This window comes from Trichechus manatus, unplaced genomic scaffold, assembly GCF_000243295.1.
Source record: "Trichechus manatus latirostris isolate Lorelei unplaced genomic scaffold, TriManLat1.0 scaffold00093, whole genome shotgun sequence".
Lineage (NCBI taxonomy): Eukaryota > Metazoa > Chordata > Mammalia > Sirenia > Trichechidae > Trichechus > Trichechus manatus.
The window spans coordinates 7,612,738-7,621,694 of record NW_004444029.1 but is presented as its reverse complement, the minus strand read 5'-3'; the positions used below and the strand labels follow the sequence as shown (position 1 = coordinate 7,621,694).

The window sequence follows — 8,957 nt, the reverse complement described above, 5'->3', positions numbered from 1 at the left end:
GAGTATCACTTTATGTCCCACAGTCCAGTCCAATCCCTGTCTGAAGAGTTGGCCTCGGAAATTGTTTTAGTTCTGGGCTGATAGAGAATCCGGGGGCCATGATTTCTGGGGTTCCTCCAGTTTCAGTCAGACCATTAGGTCTGGTCTTCTTACTAGAATTTGAGTTCTGCACCCCACCTTTCTCCTGCTCCATCAGGGACTCTCTGTTGTGTTCTCTGTCAGGGCGGTCATTGGTGGTAGCCAGGCATCTAGTCCTTCTCGTCTCAGGCTGATGAAACCTCTAGTTTATTTGGCCCTTTCTGTCTTTTGGGCTAACACTTTCCTTGTGTCTTTCGTATTCTTCATTCTCCTTTACTCCAGGTGGTTGGGACCAGCTGATGCATCTTAGATGGCTGCTTGCAAGCTTTTAAGACCCCAGACGCCACTCAGCAAAGTAGGATGCAGAACATTTCTTAATAAACTTTGTTATGCCAATTGACCTAGATGTCCCCTGAAAGCATGGTCCCCAGACCCCTACCCCTGCTACTCTGTCTCTCAAAGTGTTTGACTGTATTCAGGAAACTTCTTAGCTTTGGTTTACTCCAGGTGTGCTGACTTCCCCTGTAGTGTGTGCTGTCCCTCCCTTCACCTAAGATAATTCTTACCTACTATCTAGTTAGTAAATAACCCTCCCCATCCCTCCCCACCCTCCTAACCATCAAAGAATGTTTTCTTCTGTTTAAACCTTATTCTTGAGTTCTTATAATAGAGGTCTTATACAATATTTGTCCTTCTGTGACTGACTAAATTCACTCAGCATAATGCCCTCCAGATTGCTCCATGTTATAAGATGTTTCACAGCTTCATCGTTGTTCTTTATTGCTGCGTAGTATTCCATTGTGTGGATTTATCATAATTTGTTTATCCATTCGTCCGTTGATGGGCACCTAGGTTGTTTCCATCTTTTTGCTATTGTGAACAGTGCTGCAATGAACATGGGTGTGCATGTATCTGTTTGTGAGACAGCTCTTATTTCTCTACGATACATTCCAAGGAGCGGGATAGCTGGATTGTATGATACTTCTATTTCTAGCTTTTTAAGGAAGCGACAAATCAATTTCCAAAGTGGATGTACCATTTTACATTCCCACCAACAGTGTGTAAGTGTTCCAGTCTCTCCACAACCTCTCCAGCATTTATTATTTTGTGTTTTTTGGATTAATGCTAGCCTTGTTGGAGTGAGATGAGATCTCACTGTAGAGAAACTAATACAGATTTAAATGGGAACAAGAAATCCCTAAGTCTCAAACACAATGATGATTACTTATCCTCATTCATCTAGAAATGAACAAAACTGTCATAAAAAATCTGGGATATATTTTTCAATTCTAACAATCGACTAAAAAATTGAAGGATTTACAATTTTATGCTGGGTTTTCTTCTCTTCCAATGGATGATAAAAGAAGAGAGGAGGAATTAGGAAGTAAAAACACTACCTATAAAAGAAAAAATTATAAATTAGGGTGGTTCTAATGATTCTGTAACACTTAACTTCTGGTGATAATTCTGGCCACAGGAAGGGCATGTTATACAGGCTGGGCCAATCACATACTTCATCCTACTGGCCAGGGCAACTGGGTCATGTGGGCATATGATCCCAGCCATACCAATGAGATTCTTTCCCAAAAATATTCCTGTCATATAAGCTTTCTTGACTCTACAGTCACATAAGTAGAAGCAAATTAATCTGGGGCTTACAGCCGTGTTCTCCATCACTGGGAAAAGTCTCTCTCTACTAGAAGAAAAGGAAGCTAACACACAGGGACACCGACAAATGAAAGGTGGAAAGAAAATACCCTATGTGATTGTGGATCCAAGTAAAATGAAATACTTGACGACTTCAATATCTTCTCCATTTATCATGATATTTCTTATTGGTCTAGGTGTGAGGATTTTTGTTTTCTTTATGTTGAGGGGTAATCCATACTGAAGGTTGTGACCTTTGATCGTCATCAGTAAGTGCTTCAAGTCCTCTTCACTTTCAGAAAGCAAGGCTGTGTCATCTGCATATCGCAAGTTTTTAGTGAGTCTTTCTCCAGTCGTGATGCTGTGTTCCTCTTCATACAGCCCAGCTTCTCGGATTATTTGCTCAGCATACAGATTGAATAGGTATGATGAATAGTATACTTCCCATAAAGTCTCCTTTTGGTTTTAGACAGAAATAACAATTTCAAGAATTCCTCACTGTTAGCCCTCAAATATTTGTATCTGGCTGGGTCTAAACTTGAGGAGTGGGGGAAAAGAAGTAATCAGCCTTAGGGAAGTCTGCTTGGACACTAGGGCCAGAAAGAGAATTGTTGTTAAGTGCCGTTGAGTTGGCTGACTCATAGAGACCCTATGTACAAGACAACGAAACACTGCCCAGTCCTGCGCCATCCTCACAATTGTTGCTATACTTGAGGCCATTGCCGCAGCCACTGTATCAATCCATTTCATGGAGGGTCTTCCTCTTCTTTGCTGATGCTTGTCATAGATTGAACCGTGTCCCCCAAAAATATGTGTCCGCTTGGCTAGGCCATGATTCCCAGTATGGTGTGACTGTCCACCATTTTGTCATCTAATGTGATTTTTCTATGCGTTGTAAATCCTACTGCTATGATGTTTATGAGGCAGGATTAGCGACAGTTATGTTATTGAGGCATGACTCAATCTACAAGACTGGGATATGTCTTAAGTCAATCTCTTCTGAGATATAAAAGACAGAAAGCAAGCAGAGATGGGGGACCTCATACCACCATGAAAGCAGTGCCAGGAGCAGAGTGTGTCCTTTGGCCCTGGAGTTCCTGCCCTGAGAAGCTCCTAGACCAAGGGAAGACTGATGACAAGGACCTTCCCCCAGAACCAACAGAGACAGAAAGCCTTCCCCTAGAGTTGGCACCCTGAATTCAGACTTCCAGCCTCCTAGACTATGAGAGAATAAATTTCTGTTTGTTAAAACCCTCCATTTGCGGTATTTCTGTTATAGCAGCACTAGGTAACTAAGACAATCCTCTACTTTACCAAGCATGATGTCCTTCTCCAGGGACTGGCCCTTTCTGAGAAAGAATTACTTGTAGTAAATTCTAGCCACCAAAAATGACACAGATCTCACACACACATATATCCAAGAAGAGAAAGCCATATTCCCCAACACAAAGACTGCCTAGCTCACTACTCCAGATTCACAGATTCCAGTATTCAATATCCATTGTCTCCAGAGGAAACTAACTCATTTAAGCTTTGAGGAAGCCCACTCTAGCTACCAATGTTGATCATTTTTAGCTTCACTACTAGACATTTAAAAAAACCCAAGAGCATAGAAGAAAGACATGTAATTGAAAAAGCAAATGAACCTAAGTATGAAGAAATTGAGAAAATGCAGGAAACAGAAATGTTTCAAAGGCAAGTAAGTTTAAGTATTCTAAAGTTCTAGAGCTGTATTATCCAAAGTGGTAGTAGCCATTAGACATATGAAGTTATTTAGATTTTAATTAATTAACATTAAATAAAATATAAAATTCAGTTCCTCAGTCTCACGGGCCACATTTTCAGTGCCCAACAGACACAGGTAGCTACTGGTTTATTGTTCTAGGCATCACAGATAACATTTCCACCATTACAGGAAGTTATATTTATTTATTTATTGGATTTAACAGTTTGTTATGATTTGTGTCATTTTAAAAATATCAGTCCATTAAACTATGTAGAAATAAGTATGCAAAAAGTCTGCAAAACAAAACATAAACATGTTTAAGTAGGTAGATTATCTGAAATACCAGATTATTCGGTCACTTCATTATTAATCTATGGCAGCCAAGTAATCCTTAACTTCAGTTGGAGTAAGCCTTCTAAATCCAGCTTCATTGCAGATTCCACCTTCTATGTTATCTTTTGTCCTTTGCCCTTCAAAGCTTTCCTTTAGGGTTAAGTTGGCTGTATGGGTGGCATCTTCAAGTTCTAGATCTTCATTGTATCTTTTCTCTAGGAAAGTTTTCCCATTCACATAGTTCTTTCCCATTGCTGTGGCTTTCCAGGCAAAGTAAGTCCAAATGGATCTGACTGAAATAAATAAGGTCATCCCTCATTCCAACCACAAATAAGTAAAGAAACTCCAAATGGACGTATACCACCAGACTGGGTGTATTCTTCCATCACAGAAGCTACCCTCTGTACCAGCTGTACTGTGGGAATGATCTTGGTAAACAAGATAGTACTGCTGAGCTAGTTTCCGAGCTCTGTGTACAACTGCTCTCTAATCTGGGCCCATGTCACTGTACACCAAACCTACACACTTGGTGACTGGTTCCACTTTGTGTACACTTAGCTCGTCATACAGAATAGACTTCTGTTGCTTTTCAGTTGCTAACACTACACCATTTGCAGCTTTAATTCCCACTGAGGGGGTTTCTCCAGCTACAGCAGCCAAAGCATATTTGATCTGGGCAAGTTTACCAGATGGGCTGAATGTTGTTAGCGAAAAGTTGTAGTCATGCTCTGCCATCTTTACTTGGAGAGCCAAAGCCAGAAACTTATATTTAGATACTGCTATACAAAAGCAACAAAGAGCCCTGGTGGTGCAGTGGTTAAGTGCCTGGCTGCCAATCGAAAGGTCAGTGGTTCAAACCCACCAGCTGCTCCAGGTGAGAAAGACGTGGCAGTCTGCTTCCATAAAGATTTACAGCCTTGGAAACCCTATGGGGCAGTTCTGCTCTATCCTACAGGGTCGCTACGAGCTGGAATTGACTTGACAGCAATGGGTTCTTTTTTTTGGCTTCTATAAAAGCAAGGATGCCACTTTGATGACTAAGGTACACCTACTCAAGCTGTGGTCTTTTCAATCGCCTCATATACATGTGAAAGCTGGAAAATGAAAGAAGAAGACAGAAGAATTGATGCATTTGAATTGTGGTGTTGGCAAAGAATATTGACTATTCATGGACCGCCAGAAGAACAGACAAGTCAATCTTAGAAGAAATGCAACCAGAAAACTCCTTGGAAGTGAGGGTGGAAGGACTTCATCTTGCTTCCTTTTGGACATGTCAACAGGAAAGACCAATCGCTAGAAAAGGACCTGTTTGGTAAGGTAGAGGGGTCACTGAAATGAGGGAAACCCTCACTGAGACAGACTGACACAACAGCCAAACAATGGGCTCAAACACATCAAAGATCTTGGAGACGGTGTAGGACCAAACAACATTTCATTGTGTTACACATATGGTCTTACATATAAGGTTGCCATGAGTAAGAGCTGACTGAATGGCAACTAACACCACCAACACCACTCTAGAGGGGAGTCCCTAGCTTGCAAACAGTTAATGCGCTTGACTGCTAACCGAAAGGCTGGAGATTCACGTCCACCCAGAGGTGTCTTGGAAGGCCTGGCAATCTACTTCAGAAAAACCAGCCATTGAAAACTCTATGAAACAGAGCTCTACTCTGACGCATATGGAGTTGTCATAAATGAGAATCGACTCGGCAGCAACTAGTATCTAGAGGAACCGTATCCATTAAAAATAAATAAATAAATTGCATAGAGTAACACTGTTGTAATTAAAAGTATCTTTGTTGAATAAACCTAATAGAAGAGTTAAGCAGCAAAATCAGTATAGCTGAAATCTGAATGGTAATTTGGAGAAGTCAATAAGGACTCATGAATATAAAGCAAAATGAAAGAGCCAAAATCATGAGAGTAAAGTTTAGTATCACAGAGTACAGATCCAGATGATCCTATCCATCGAAGAGAAATTTTATGAGAATAAAATGGACCTAAGAAAATTTAATAATACTTTTAAAAAATAACAATTTCTCCTTAAGCAAAAAAAAAAAAAAAAACAAAGAAGAGAGATAAATATAAGAGCAATCATATTCAAAGTTCCTTTTTAGAAAAAGAAAGAATAATGATAGAAAATACAAAGTTAGACAAATCCTGGTAAAATACACAAAAATCAAAGGATAATAAAATACCAAAGGCTCTGAGGGAAAAAAACAACAACCAGGAATCATAATGTCATATAACTTTTCATCAGCAACACAGGATGCTACAAGATAAGGCAACAACATCTTCAAAGTTCTGAGAGCTTTATATACCAAAGTTCATTAAATTAAAACTTCTGCTTCTGGTATAAGGAAATAAGGAGGCTGATAAATTCTTACACCAAAAAGCAACTATATAAAGCTGGACAAAACTGTTAAAAACAAGCATTTTAGAGTTCTGGAGTTCGACCAAAGGCTACTGAATTTGGGGTAAGAACATCACAGCCTGGGGCTGCTCCCATCTCCCTCCTCCCCTCCCCCCACACTCATTCAACCCTCCCTGTGTTCAACTAGGGTATGTATATGGGCTGCGGGGGCGGGGGGGGGTTGTCAACTGATTCCAGGTGTTTCAATTTAAGTGACAATCACCATAGCAAGTGAACTGGGAGGGCCATCAGCCCCATATGCCACAAGCTGAGGGGCACCTGTGAAGATGCACTGGACTCTGGAGAGGGACCACACCATTCACATCCCTGGTTGTCTGAGCTTATGCACGTGCATAAGGTAAAAGCCAGGACAGGCAAGACATTGGCCTGAAGTCTGAACGTAGTCCCTGGGACACAGATGCATCAACAGATAATGGAAGGCTTACTGGCCACCAGGTGTTTAGGCAAAATCTTGGACTAAGCCATGCAAATACAGGAGCAACCTCAAGGAAGCCAGGCTTAAAAATCAAAACAAGAAAAATAAAAACTAGGCAGAAACATCCGTGGCCACATATCACTTAACAGATTTCATCCAGCTTTAACATTTGGATAGAATGCATTGGAGCAGCTAATTGAGAAGACAGGTCAGGAAAGAGGACCAGGATTCAAACTATCACCCAACTGGCAGTGGGCTGACTCTTCTATTAAACTCTAGTATGTCCCGTGGTAAAGTAGAGGGTCAGGGAAAAAGAGGAAGACCTTCAACGATATGGACTGACACAGCGGTTGCAATAAGGGGCTCAAGCATAACAACGATCACGAAGATGGTGCAGGATTGGCCAGTGTTTCGTTCTGTTGTACACAGGGTCGCTATGTGTTGGAACCAACTGCATGGCACCAAACAACAACAACAACAGTATGACCCAGCCAATCCAGAGGGGGGCACAAACAAGGAACTCCAGGTGAAACCCACTAGTTCTAGCTTGAGGAACAGGAAACGGTATGAGTAATGCTTGAGAGTGGTGAAATCCCTTGGGTTTTTTTCTCTTCTCCATTATTTCATCCCAAAACCAAAACCAAAACCAAACCCACTGCCATCGAGTGGACTCCGACTCATAGTGACCTTACAGGACAGAGTAGAACTGCCCCATCGAATTTCCAAGGAGCAGCTGGTAGATTTGAACTGCCGACCTTTTGGTTAGTAGCCGTAGCTCTTAACCACTGTGTCACCAGGCCTCCTATCCCACCCCCATTGAAACCAAACCTGTTGCTGTCGAGTCGATCCCAACTCACAGCCCTTACAAAATCCCATGGTGGCGGCAGCAACAATAGCAGCTTCCTTAGAAGCCAAAGTTCAGAGGGAAGGGGGCCATCCTCTCCAAATGATGGAACTGCAGTCCCAGCGGGATGTGACCAGCCCTGGCTACTTTAAAAAAGTCTCTCTGTCCTCCTGCTGCAGTCATGGAAATGGACAACAGAGTGGGATAACTAAAGCCCCAACTTTCTGGCTGGAGAAATGAAAAAAAAAAAAGGAGCCCCAGAGAGCCATGAAGTACCTCAGGAAAGCGACCGTATAAAGTTGTTTATGAACTCCTGCGTTCACTCATGTGTAGATCTGATCCTATCCAGCATATGAAAGACTTGGAGAACTAAACTAACAGACCACCACACCAGGTCTCAGACCAAGTACTGAAAGGTTCACATATGGGACAGATAAGAATTGCACTGCAAAGCCTTTGAATACTGAACTGACACTAGAACCACAGCCCACAGAAGGCAGACTGAAACTTACAGGCTAAACCTAACCAGGTAGGTTACTTGCTGAAACAAAAACAACAACATCCTCCGTAAGGTTTAAACAAGATCTGGAGTTTCTTAACATAACAGTCAAAACGCCTGGGAAACAATCCAAAACTACTCAGCATACAAAAGAATGAAGAAAATCCCAACTCAACAGGGAAAAGACAATCAAAAGACAATAACCCCAAGATGACCTAGATGTTGGAATTATCTGGCAAAAATGTTAAAGCAATGCACTAAGCAAGGAGCACAGTGGGCAACTCCCACCTTCATTACTAACTGCATGGGTAAGAATTAGCATGAATCCAATTCCCCAAGTGTGGAAATAAATCCAGTATTCACCTTTCCATTTCTCCATCCTCATCACCAGCTGATCGTGTGGCACTCTTTTTCTCAGCCCCAGACACCTAGAGGTGGATCAGAGCTTACATGTTAGAAGGGTACCTTATTTCAGACTGCCAAAGAGGCAGACACCAGCCCGGGCTGGCTCTCATTGGACCTGTGGATTCATTAATTTGCTGGCATGGCTCACAGAACTCACAGAGTATACCACATCCATTGTTTTGGGTGCCATCAAGTTGATTCCAAATCTTAGCGAATCCATGTGACAAAGCAGAACTGCTCCATAGTGTTTTCTTGGGTATAATCTTTACAGAAGCAGATTACCAGGTCTTTCTCCCATGGAGCTGCTAGGTTTGAACTGCCAATCTTTAGGTTTGCAGCCAAGCGCTTAACTACTGTGCCACCAGGGCTCCTATACCATACTTCAAACCAAACCAAACCCACTGCCACTGAGTCTACTTCGACTCATAGCAACCCTATACTTGCTACAGATTTATTACACCCAAAAAGGATACAAATGAAGAGACACATGGGGTGAGGCCTGGGAAGGGTCACAGCGCAGAGCTTCCATGTCCAAAGTAGGGACATGCTACCCTCTCTTGTGCACAGTCACCAATC

At 42.0% G+C, this 8,957-nt stretch overlaps 1 protein-coding gene and 1 pseudogene across 1 annotated transcript in view; both read right to left on the bottom strand.

Moving 5' to 3' along the window:
* The window catches only part of BRAF (B-Raf proto-oncogene, serine/threonine kinase), a 152,403-nt gene that overhangs the window by 101,607 nt on the left and 41,839 nt on the right, over window positions 1–8,957 (bottom strand). The gene's annotated exons all lie outside the window — the stretch shown is intronic.
* On the bottom strand, window positions 2,979–4,668 carry LOC105756600 (proteasome subunit alpha type-2 pseudogene; annotated as a pseudogene).